This window comes from Pistacia vera, unplaced genomic scaffold (genome assembly GCF_008641045.1).
Source record: "Pistacia vera cultivar Batoury unplaced genomic scaffold, PisVer_v2 Contig522, whole genome shotgun sequence".
NCBI lineage: Eukaryota > Viridiplantae > Streptophyta > Magnoliopsida > Sapindales > Anacardiaceae > Pistacia > Pistacia vera.
The window spans coordinates 99,947-113,848 of NW_022196360.1; the positions used below are offsets into that span (position 1 = coordinate 99,947).

General features: G+C 36.5%; 1 pseudogene; it reads left to right on the plus strand.

Annotated features, from left to right (window-relative positions):
* Positions 1–7,324: 7,324 nt before the first annotated feature.
* On the plus strand, positions 7,325–12,042 carry LOC116106808 (annotated as a pseudogene).
* Positions 12,043–13,902: the final 1,860 nt, after the last annotated feature.

A 13,902-nucleotide genomic window follows, 5' to 3' on the forward strand; every position in this document is an offset into this window, starting at 1 on the left:
AAACTTTTAAAATAAAAATTAGAATTAAAAACGTTTTAGGTTTATTTTGCACTTTTGGGAAATCGTTTGAAAAAAAAACGGGCGGCCGTTCTTCTTCTTTCTTCCATCTGAGCTCTGGTTCGTCTGGTTCTTCACCCCATCTGCCGCGCTCTGGGTCATGGTCTTCTTCATCTCAAAAAACTAATCAGCCGCGGTAATAAGATACTTCTGTTTCTCAATTTTATTTTTTTTTTTTTTTTGTTTTTTTTGGATGAATGTGTTGGTTACGAGTTGATTTGAAAAGAGAAATCCAGGTTTGGTGGGATTGGTTTGTGTGATTGACAAATAGAAGTGTTCTGTTTGGAGTGTTTTTGGCTTGGAAAATGCTTACATTTTTCTTGGTTATGTGATCTGCTCTCTGTGAAGGCCGTTTGTTGGTTGTGTGGCTTACACTTTCGTTTTTCAATTTTTTTCAATATTATGCATGATACAATTAAATTAAGCCTACAAAATACTATCAAGTGTATAACAATGCAGGCTTAAACATATGTTTGTTGCAGTAGACACTGTAATGCAAAACATCGGTTATTTATTTATTTTTTTTTTTGTTGCTGTTGTTCCTAACTGATTGAGTAAGTTGGAAATAAGGATTATAAAGCATTTTTGCTGAAAGTTTAATGTTCAAATTTGAAGTGGATTGAGTTGAGCTGCAGGTTTAATAAGTTGGGTGGAGTTGATTTGAATTGATTTGAATTGAAGTGGTGTTTTTGTTTCTGTTTCTTCAGCAAGCATGTTTCCTTAACTCTTTACCATATCAATATAGCTTTTCCAATTACTGAGTTGTCGTTGGATTTGGTGTTGGAATGTTGCTGAATGTGTGCTTGGTTATATTGTATTGTCGCATTTGAGTTGTGTGTGTGTGTGTTTAAGTTGAGTAGAGATGGTGAAGGTGCCGAGTTCCATCAGTTTATGACTTTTATGTCGACCGAAATTTACATGTATGGTGGCTGGTTTTATATGCATTTATGGGTTGCATTTTTGTTGAATAAAGCATGATTTGGAGGCTGGAATTACATGCTTTTGGACTGCATAATTTGGGCAAAAATGCAGTCCAGAACCATGTAATTCCAGCCTCCAATTCATGGTGCTGGACTGCATGTTTGCCCAAATTATACAGGTAAAGGTGGCTAAAATCCCAGCACCTTTACCTGCATCATTGGGCAAAAATGCAGTCCAGAACATGAATTGGAGGGGGGAATTATATGGTTCTGGACTGCATAATTTGGGCAAAAATGCAGTCCAGAACCAGTAATTCCAGCTCCCATTCATGGTTCTGGACTGCATTTTGCCCAATTATGCAGGTAAAGGTGGCTAAAATCCCAGCCACCTTTACCTGCATCAATTGGGCAAAAATGCAGTCCAGAACCATGAATTGGAGGCTGGAATTATTGGTTCTGGACTGCATTTTTGCCCAAATTATGCAGTCCGAACCATTAATTCCAGCCTCCAATTCATGTGTCTGGACTGCATTTTTGCCCAAGAATTGGAAGAACATCCAGGCATGAAATAATTCAAATACCTGTGGGAAATATATCTGTGCCTCATCATCAATGTCAAAAAACATGGTAAACCTTCAACCTATATACAAGGACCCGATTTTGAAACTTTGAAAGTGTGATCTCTAGTATATAAATTAATTTTCAAGTATAAATTCAAACATTAGTAGAAAACACAATAACAATAGTTCCTAGCCTCCACTCATTTCTCAAAAGAAAAAGGTAAACTGAATAAAACTTCAACTGCCTCATCCAGTTTCATGAAGGACTTTAACGTGGATTCATTTTGATAGTATACTGTTAAAGGGGATAGATGGTTATGGTGTATGTGTTGTGATAGTACTTATGGATATGTTTTTTGCAGGGTTTTAGAAGGAAGCAAGAAAATGGTAAAGCAAAAAACACAAGCACTCGGATGCAGGCTCTCGTCATCTGGAGTCCAATTTCGAGACAGCAACAAAAAGCAATACAAAGAGATGGGAAAAGAGATATTGTCTTGGAAGAGTTTGGATTAAATTATAAGTAGTTTGGGTTTAGGTGTGTGAGATTAATGGTTGGATCCGTAATTTGAAATGGAGCAGTTGGGAGTATTAATATGCGGATATAAGATTTGATTTAGAGTTTTTTAGTAGTTTGGAAGTTGTGGAGACAAGTACTGATGATTTCGCCGGTTACAATGTTTTTTAGATTAAAGAATCAGAATTGTGTAGTAGGCCACAGACTTAGCAAACTGGATAGGATTGATTTTGAAGGTTTGGAACGTATCCAAACGTGGGATTCCAACAAGCTTGGACGGATGTTCTTGGAATAGGGTTTATCATCCACGGTGTAAATCTACAAGTTGAAAGTCCTGCCGGAGTTTTTCACAGATTTCTAACATTCACATTTATGGCAGGAAAGGACAATGGAATGTGACAGTAAGGATTTATTGTTGATGGAAGCAGCATAACAGGGAAGCAAGTAAATTCAGCTCAGTTATTGATTAAAAAGTTGAGAGATAGAGTAAAGCAGAAAAGGTGACATTTATGGGGATGAGTTGTTACGCTAATATGTAGAAGTTGGGTTTGACCACCCTTTAGATGAAGCAATAAGTAACGTTTTCTGCAAATAATTTGTTGGGGGATGTCACATTGTCTAAAATGGGTTTGATTAAAAAGAATGTGACAGAGATGGTTGTTGGTTAGGGATGAAATTGAGGGAGAGCACGGTTCAGGGAGGTGTCCCTATTCAGAAGGGGAAAATGAAGGACGAGTCTATGTGCGAAAAGAAGAAGAAACGAGTATGGAACCTGGATCTCTCAGAATGTGAAAAATGTCTTCTCAACCTTAGATGAAATAGTAAGCAGAATTGATCGGATGAAAGGTTTCAAGAAGAGAGTTTTTCACGTATTGAGAGGAAAAGCAAGAACAACAGATCAGTTGCAAAGTGATTTCAACTCGTTCGCATCAAGAATAGAAGAAACGGTTGACATCATGGGAACGCATGACAGAAATATCCAACATGATGAAGAAATTTCACCAGCCTCCCTCCTCCAGTCCGCTCCACCCCCTACACTAGGATGAAGAACTACTGAACAATCTGTCTTCTCAACATTTGTATAGTTATGGGCAATGACTATGAATGTTAATTGTAATTATGAGTAGTTCAAATACTGAACTGATGTACAGAAATATGTAATAATAAAGTTTGATTTCACAAATATTCTCAATTAGCTGAACTTCTCCAATTTCATATGACTGTTAATTTTAGTATAATGTTATGTAGAAGATTATATGTGGCACAGTATAATCTGAATGAAATGTAGAATAATCTAAAATAAAATGTGACGATAATATATACTGAAAACATCCAGAATAAGGATAATATATACATTTACGTTATTATTATGATTCAACACCCTAAATCAACAGTGTACTCTTACCAACTAGCAACAGAATATCAAAATAAAAAACTAATGCCAAAAGAATATCAATACCCTAAATGAAAGAATGTAGAATATCTGAAATGAATATAACGATAATATAACTGAAAACATTCCGAATAAGGATAATATATACATTTCTATTATTATTATGAATTCAACACCCTACAACCAACAGTCAACTCTTACCCAATCAGCAACAAAAAGAATAAAAACAATACAACGATTCGCAATAGCTAAATGCATTCATAGAAATAACCACAACGCAATAATTTCTACCGAATACAAATGCAACAATGTCCAACCAGTGGACGATATCAAATCTCTCCCAACGAAACATGTTATCATTTACATTTCCTGTCCAGGACATAAATTACTATTTGCTTCGAGATTCTGAAAGGACAGTGGACAACTGTCAATGTTAATAACCACAATTTAGCACATGTTATAGAAAACTCAAGGTTTTTACAATATCAACATACATAACACATACCTGAGTAGCAGCAACACATTTGATAACACTTGAGTCCCAATACATTCAACAATGTTGGCTCGGTGCTTGATGATTTTTCCCTATAAAGTAGCATAACACATTAATAATCAAGTAAATATTATAATAAACTTCAAATACGTAAATAAAGCTTTAAAAAACAAATATCCGTCAAATGGGTGTATAACTCATACCAAGTCTTTGTTTTCGGAGTTTTGATTTAGCTCTATGAACAATTTCGTCAACCTTCGATTGTTTCTTTTGCATGGAGGACGACCTTTGCTGCGAGCTACCCGTGGACTATAATTGACTATTCTCTCTTTCTGAGGATTGTCCCCCTCTTTACTAACAAACCCCCTCATCTTCCTTCTGCTCCAACTATTTTTCACTCCAGTATCAATTCCATCAACATGTACAAGTCTTCCTCATTGTTTGATGCCATATCAGCTTCTGTCAACATTAGATTAGACAACTTCTCAAAACGGTCCTTCAACGTTTGTGCTCCACCTATTATAACTTACCTTGATTTTCGTATGACATCTTTTTGTTTTTCCTCCAACGCCGTAGAATGTACTTATCTGAATGTGTGAAACCCTTTTAGAATCAACACAATAAGGCATGTCTGCATAAAAACCTTTGAACTCAACAAATGACAATTGCAAGCGAATATCACATGAAATCTCTTCAAAGTAAACAGAAACGGAACACGCGCGTACTATCTCCAAACCAAATCTTCTAAAACCTGATACTCTCATACGAATCGGACTTTTTCAAAAAAGATAATCACAATAAATCTTCCCCGCAATCTCTTCTTGAAACTCTTTAAATTTGCGGTTGTGTATGCATTTTGAAATTGTTTCTCAAGGGGTAATTGTTATGCATGGTATCCAAGACTTGAAAGATCTAAAATCAGCCTCCTCTCCTTTTCCACTTTATCTCGCATGCATTATCATATTGTTCCACAAATGTTTCAAGTGTTTTGGAATTTACATATCCATCGAAAAGCATGCATACTTTCACTACGTTGGGTAGTAGACATACATGCCAGAATGTATCTTTAAAATGCAGGCACCCAACGTACTCTTTCTTATACAATCCAAATAACCATTCATTCTCATGAAGGTATACACATCAATGAATTTGTTCCACCGTTCTTCGAACTCTTCACGTGCCAACGAATCATACACAATATTTTGTAACGTAAACTTTTAATTTCATATTCGTTATACCCTCTTAACTTCTCAGGCAGTTTCTTCATTTATGCCACAAACACCACCTATGTCTTGTACTAGGGAAAACAATCTCAATTGCTTTGCATGGCTTATCTTATCCTGATAATCCATTAGGAGCACATCCATGCATTCAAGCCAAGAACGAAAAAGCCATACAAATGTCTCTGTGTCCTCATGTGAAATTAACCCACAACCTAACAATGTCGAAGTCCATGATGATTCACCCCACAAAAGCCGCAAATGGCATATCATACTGTTCGTCAGATACGTTGTGTCGAAGTCACAACATCACCAAAATCTTTATATGCGGCCCTACATCTAGCATCAACCCAAACACATTCTTCAACGACTCTCTTCATCTACATCAATCATGTACCAGAAATTAGAATTCTCCTTTTGCATTTCATAAAATACTCTAGACTGCCGAAGCATCTCCAACTCCAAGTCGTAGCCTTCTAACTTTTTCAATGTAATTCCTACAATCTTGTAGAAATGACAAATCTCACACCTCCTGCCTCAACTGAACATGACTGAAAATTTTTACACGGTCTAATCCCAGCCTGATCATTAACTTCAAGCTCCTTTTCACAAAAGGCTGTATCGTTCGGTTTACTTTGAAATATCTTCTTTTCGTCGGACTTGTAAGATCATGGTTATGTTCAAGCACAACTGACTTAATTTCCCATTTGTATTCACCATTCAAAGTTGCACTATAATCTGACATCATGTTTTTGCAACAGGTTTTTTCAAGGTATTTCTGCATTTACTTCTCTCTTCCCAGAACAAGAACACGCCACTGTACGTATTCATATCCATATCTCCTTTCTTTGACTACTATCATGCTTCAAAACCATTTTATTCCCATACCTTCTGTTATACTTCACCAAACTATCAACTGAATCAAACACCATTCCAATATGAGGCTCCACTTCTCCTCTGCACATCCCGTATCTTCTAATTCATCACATTCATTTTCCTGATCTAGGTTTTATAATAAATAAATAGAATGTAAACGCCTCATAATAAACAATACAATACACCTATCAAAAAGTTTCTAAAACAATTTACCTCAACACATTGAAACGAGGCACAATGGACTCTTCCATATTCAGTTATTTCATGCACAACTAATACCAGTTTTTACGTTCACGAATCTAGTTCACAACTGTCACCACAAATATTATCTATCAACTATCAACCATTCAAACATATATTCAATCTAAAATAGAATATAAAATAAGTCAAAAATCTTTACTCACGAACAAATCTAGTTTAACAGTTTTGATATTTACTTTCGTTTCAAGGTTATCTCTGTAGGACGAGATATTGCTGCTGGTGCTTGGACGGAATTGCTGCTGTGCTGGCTGTTGAGGAAGTAACCGGGTCAAGGAATCACAACACGCAAGAAGGAGAAGCTAAGAAAACCAAATGGCGCAGACGAAGAACAGAAGATAAACAAATGACGGAGACGAAGGAAAAGAGAAGAAAAAAATTGGCGCTTAAATGAAGCGTATTAGGCAAGCCATTCCTTAATTAATTAAAAAAAAAAAAATTTAACAAATATGGACGCCAGTCCATGTATTTTGGACGGCCGTCCTAGTAGATGGACTGGCGTCCATGTAGTTTGGACGGTCGTCCCTAGTAGATGGAACCAGTCCATATACTAGGGACGGCCGTCCATATTTACATTATATTAAAAAAAAATAATAATAAAAAAATTTTACAAACTATCAGGACGGCCGTCCCCCTTATAAGGACGACCGTCCCTTTAATTTGGACGGCTGTCCTGATATTTGGAAGGCTTTGTCCTCATAGAGATGGACGGCCGTCCTTCTAAGGGGGACGGCCGTGCCTGTCCATATATGGGGACGGTCGTCCAAATTAGCAGGACGACCGTTCATCATTTAGGGACGGCCAACCCATATAGGGGGACGGCCGTCCAACATATTATATGGAATGGACACCCGTCCTGATAATTTGGACGGCCGTCCCCCTATTGTCTGTTTTCAATCAGTCCAACGTGGCGGCTTCCACGTGTTTCGGTGCAATATTTCGGTGCAACTTTTCGGTGGGTATAGCATTTTTGTAGATTTTTTTGTGTTTAACTGAATACTCCAAAAGACTAAAACTTGAGAGAGAGAGAGAGATGAGGAAGAACATTAGTGAAGTGGGTTTGGAAGACTTGGTGCAGGCTGGTTTGACAGTGAAAGAGGCTTAAGAGTTTGACGAGATTTTGAAAGAAACAGTGAGAAGAAGCAAAGGGTTGGAGCCAAGAGAGGTTTGGAGGGAGTTGGTGGCTCAGAAAATGCTTAAGCCATGGCACCCACATGGGCTGCATCAACTTGTGTATTATAGTGTGTATAATGGTTGGGATGCCTCCTCCAACGGACCTCCTCTTTATTGGTTCCCTTCAATGTAATGTTCATCCAATTCTTCTCTTTTCTTTTGAATTTTGAAATTTACATCCTATCAACTTAATTGAGCTTTGAAGTGTCTTGTCATATATGTGTACATGAATAGTGAAAATATATTATATTTATATCAACCACATATTTAGGTAAAAATTCATATCAGAAAAGAAACTTGGTCCTTTATTTTTGCCATTCTCTTTACTGTTATGGTTTTTATAGTTACTGATAATGTTATTAAACTAATAGTTTAGTTACGGCAAATATAAATGATTTTTCAATATCAATATATATATAACTACTTTATATACTAAGGTTACTAGTTAGATGGGATCAAAACATTGATAACGTTAATGAGTCAATACCATGACATGACTTTTCTTTCTGCTGGATTAGGTAAATGTAATTACTTTGTATTTCTTAGTGTAGCGAATTTGGCATCTCTTCACCTAATTTCTGTTCTCTAAATGTCAGATATCAATCAAGACTTACAAACTTAGGACGTGTAATGGAAGTTCATGGTCCAAAGCTTTTGGGGACTTTGTACAAAGATCCCATAACAAGTTTTAGCGTTTTTCAGAAATTCACAGTTCAACATCCTGAGGTAAATACTTTTCTATAAGTATGCATTTACATTTTTCTCTAAATGCTGACTTGAATGCATTTTCAGGTTTATTGGTCTATTGTTCTGAAAGAACTTTCAGTTGAATTTCAAAAACCCCCAAAGTGTATTCTAGATAGAACTGAGAATTCGAAACCTGGCGGAGTATGGTTTCCAGGTTCAGTTTTGAACATTGCTGAATGCTGTTTACTGCCTTCAAATCATCCAAAACGAGAAGATGATAGTGTGGCTATTGTCTGGAGAGATGAAGGCTGTGATGACTCCCCTGTAAATCAAATGACATTAAAAGAACTTCGAGAACAAGTAATGTAAGTTCTCATATATAATCTGCAGTTAAAAAATATTTTTATTTTATCAAAAATTCTCATATGTGGACGTCTGCATTTGTTTTGAAATTTGGACCCCTGTTAACTGACACTATTAAACACTAAACGAAAAAATTTACCGGAGGTTTGGTGTTTTAGAATTAGATGACACAAGTAAACCATTTATTGATGTCATGGAACAAGGTCTGCAGCAGGAGAGGCGAATTGTTTATCTCATTGTAATGTGGTCTTGTGTTATTTTGAGTTATTTATTGATATGTTTACAAAATGAGTTGCAGGTTGGTCGCTAATGCATTGGATGCAACATTTTCAAAGGGTGATGCAATTGCAATTGATATGCCAATGACAGTCTATGCGGTCGTTATATACCTGGCAATTATACTAGCAGGATGTGTTGTTGTATCAATAGCTGACAGCTTTGCAGTAAGGGAAATTGCAATCCGTCTGCGAGTTTCTAATGCAAAGGGCATCTTTACTCAGGTTTTCTGAATACTTTAATTTTGATTCTGACTAAGACAACCAGTATTTTCTTTATGCTTTGTGTGTTACATAAATAGTTCAATTTTGATTCTGATTTTGTTCTGCTCCATGTTGCATATTTATCATATCACATATTACTATAGAATGAGAGCCTAGGTCATTTTATATCTCGAGTCTTATCAATGAAGTAAACTCGTTTTGGTGAAGAGTACTTGCGTGAAGTCCAATAGCAAAACTGTGTGTGCCTGGATTGGATATGTTGCCTTCGATTTATATCAATCTGGAAACTGATATTTGCCTTTGATTTATATCCAGGATTTTATACTGAGAGGAGGTAGAAAGTTTTCTTTATACAGGTAAATCAATAACACTTACTTTCTATACTAAGTGCTGCATTTTTCATCTGATGTGAGTGAAGGAATTACTGGTTTTGATTGGAACATTGTGCTTTTCTTAGATGTAAAAGGCTACTTCTGTTTTCTTTTGCAGTAAAGTTGTAGAAGCTGTTCCTGTTAAAGCTATTGTGCTCCCTGCAGTTGGAAATGATGTGAGCATTCAACTAAGAGAACAAGATCTATCCTGGAATGATTTTCTTTCCAGTGTTAGTTGAATGAAATAGAGACAACAACATAAACAAAATATAATAGTAAAACAAATTAAACAGTAAACAAAGAAAATAACACGCGCGATTTACCCTGGTTTACCCACTGTGGGCTACGTCCAGCTGAGTCAATATTATTGCAATATGCCTCATCTCTCTCGTTTACAATGAATGAATTGCTCTCACGCACATAATTAGAGAAAAGTATGTTTATATACTAGGTTTAAGAGACTAACCCTAGTTTTATAAGGATTCATATTCCTAAGCCCAACCAAATAAGGAATTTGTAATTTAAAAGAAATCCTACAGCAGGACCCTCGAGTGCGTCTCCGTTACCCATTAATGCTGAAGTAGTCGACAACTCCAACATTAGTTACCTTCCAAGGTAATCTATATTAATCAAGTGATTAAGTCTCCGTTAACATCAACAATTGCTCAACTAAAAACATTTTCTGGGTGGCAGAGCAAACTATTACTCTCCAGTTTATCAGCCAGCAGACTCTGTTATTAACATTCTCTTTTCGTCTGGAACCACAGGTGAGAGCTCATGTAACCTCACTTTTATTTTTTTTATTGTAGTTTTACAGTCTATTTGCTGGCATTTGCCAGGAGAGCCAAAAGCAATTCCATGGACACAGCTCTCGCCTATTCGATGTTCTTCTGAGCAATGGGCTCATGTTGATGTTAAAGTTGGAGATGTTCACTGCTCGCCAACAAATTTAGGATGGGTTGTAGGGCCAGCTTTAGTGTTCGGATGCTTTCTAAATGGGGTTACTCTGGCCCTCTTTCATGGATCTCCTCTCGGCTGCAGTTTTTGTAAATTTATTCAGGTGATACTTCCAGTACTTGTCTGTGTTAAAAGTCACTGTCTGATTAGTTCTGAGAAATGAGGGATTAATTTTTTCTCTGTCTCATCTTTTTTAATGCTTGTTCAGGATGCTGAAGTGACTACTTTGGGTACAGTTCCCAGCTTGGTAAAAACTTGGAAGAGCACAGACTGTCTGGAAGGCTTAGATTGGACAAAGATAAAGTAAATTTCTATTTCTATTTCTACTTCAAATGCAAAAGTTTACTCCAAGTTCGAAAGAAAAATGACATGAATTACAAGTGCAGATCTTTTGTGTCCACTGGAGAAGCTTCCAGTGTTGATGATGACCTTTGGCTTTCTTCAAAATCTTATTACAATCCCATTATTGAATGCTGTGGGGGCACAGAGCTTGCTGCCTCTTACATCCAAGGAAGTTCATTGCAGCCACAAGCTTTTGGAGCATTTAGCACTGCATCAATGACAACAGGCTTTGTCATTCTTGATGAACATGGAGTTCCTTTTGTAAGAATCTGACTGACAAATATTCTAGCTTGCGTTGTATATTGCGTTTATTGAATCTTCTTCCCCTATGTGACAGCCCGATAATGAAGCCTGTGTTGGTGAAGTTGGTCTGTTTCCTGTTAGTCTTGGATCTTCTGACAGATTGCTTAATGCTGATCATGAGGAAGTTTACTTCAGGGGAATGCCAATGCATAAAGGAATGGTAAATTTTAATTTAGACGTCTCTTTTTAAGCCTAGTTGAATAGACAATACAATAAAAGAATTATGATATCACTGCTTTAAATTTTCTTCAGGGGAATGACAATATATAAACAAATTAATGGTATACTTTAAACTGCCTTAAGTAACTTGACATGTATATTGGCAGCGCCCCAGGAGACATGGAGACATCATCAAGAGGACCATTGGAGGGTATTTTGTTGTACAGGGCAGGGCTGATGACACCATGAATCTTGGTGGCATAAAGGTACTACATTGTTTTTTCATTCTTCGATGACAAATCTAAAGATTGAATCCACATCTTTTTTTTCCTTTCATATGCAGACAAGTTCTATTGAAATCGAGCGTGTGTGCGATCGGGCTGATGAAAGTATCCTGGAAACGGCTGCAATCACTGTAGCACAAATAGATGGTGGCCCAGAAGTTTTGGTTGTATTTGCAATACTAAGGCCTGGATTTAAATGCCAACCGGACAAGCTAAAGATGACATTCACAAAAGCCATTCAAAGCGACCTCAACCCTTTGTTTAAGGTTTAATATAAACGTATTTGCACAATTGCACTGACAATATTATGCACAAATCACAGTTTGGTTATTCTTTTTTGCAACTATTTGATTCATTTTCAGGTGAGCTTTGTTAAGATTGTAACGGAGTTTCCTCGAACGGCTTCCAACAAGTTACTAAGGAGAGTTTTAAGGGACCAAGCAAAGCTTGAGCTATCTGTTAAGAGCAGAATATAACTAGGGATAACATATATGCATCATCATTTCTGTGCATCAGATTTCAACCTATTTATACACATACATCATATAAACTAGCCTTGAGAAAGGTGGATAAAATCTGTTATTATTAAACTATATGATGTGTTTATGTGTGAAACATGCAATTTATGTTCCATTTGATTTGGAAACAATTTACAAATGTTGTGTTTCTCTTTAAATAGTTTGTTCATATGTTAGTATCATATTAATTATAGCCGAAAATAACTTATCTTCTACGATTTTTTTAGTCCAACATAATGCCCATTTTTGATTGAACCATACGACTTCTTTTCCAAAACAAGAATTTACCACGAGGAGTTCAAATATATTCGCAAATATTAGAAACTTCAAGTGAACTTCTTATTACAACACAGAAAGTGGCTTTAACTGGTCTCTGCACTCCTATAAAATTTCTTCTTCTGTTTTTCACCTTTATGGCTTGTTTTTATCAATCAACAAAACAAATGAGCTATAAAATTATTCTTAAGAACTGCTTAACTTAGCAAATTCAACAGTTTTCTTCCCATCATGTCATGTGCCTTTCTGAAGAAATGTTTGACATAATCTGAGTACAGAAGTTGCTTATCAATCGCTTTCTCCCCATTTGCAAGCACTTCAGGCAAGGGGTAAATTATGTCATTAGATCTCGGGTTGACGAAAATGTGGACTGAAATCCTGTTATTGTCTCTATTAACAACAACACAATGCTCTACACTCTGTATCGACCATTACGTTGATTACTAGGGAACTTTCAATTGGAGGGACATGAATCCAGTTCTAACCATCAGCGCTGCTCGAACGCATATAGAGCCCTCCAATATGATCTTGAAGGAGGATTGTGAGAGTTGAAACATCCGAGTAACGACCAACCCCAATTGTGAGTTCAAGATTTATTTAAAACCAGGACAATAATTAATATTTAGTTAAAAAGATAGAAGTCAAAGTTTTGTCCAATTCTTTTAAGTTAATGATAATATAGTGCTAAGACGTAAATTATTTTTAGAATACAAAGTTGGACCCACCCCAATTTTAGATGTAAAGAACTACTACTGTTTAAAAAGCAATTACAGATGCTCGTATTTGTAAATGCCTGTAATGATAAATGCTAAAATTTGTATGCATAGTAGCTTAGTTAGCTTACTTGCAAGCAGGAGGCCACAATGCAGAAGCTTCATCCTCAGAAACATTGAGTAAAACTCAGGTAGTCCTTCCACTAAAGCTTGTGCCGAACCTCACATCGTTAGAGGGCAAAAACGCCTTGGAAAATGAGTTTCTAGAGACATTCCAGAAATATGGTAGATGAGTTCCTAAAGATATTGTTATTTTTTAGTCCTATGACCCATACAGTTTTATCTTGAGAGGACACATTTAGATGATAAAAATATTTTTGTGTTATATAAAGGACCAAAATCATCGTCTCTTGGTGGATGTGAGATTTTTTATACAAACAATAATGATAGTAAAAACTAATAAAATAGAACATGATTGCTTTTACAAATTAATAGAGATCTAAAGATATATTGAGATATTGAAGGTCGAAGGATACTCAAAAAAAAAAAAAAAAAAATAGAAAAACAAATAAACCCTATTATTTCTTTAAACCTAAGGGGAGGACAGGTGACAGGCCCAAGAGAAAATACTCATTCGTCCTGAGATTTTACAAAAGTGATACTTTCGTCCAGAAGAGTATATAAAAGCTACAACATAAGAGGGGGAGTCATCTTCTCTTTCATTCCACTTGCAACAACTGTGATCACTCCTCTTCAGAAATGGCTCCCAAAAAGAAGCCACAGAAACAGAACAACAACAACAAGAACGCCAATAAGAAATCAATTTCTTCTTCTTCTTCATCGTCCTCCGGTCCACGCCTACAGATTTCGGCCGAGAACGAGAACCGCCTGCGACGCCTCCTCCTCAACTCGGCCCGCCCTGCCGAGACAGCTTCGACTCCGGCTCAGGACACTCTCTAACAGTT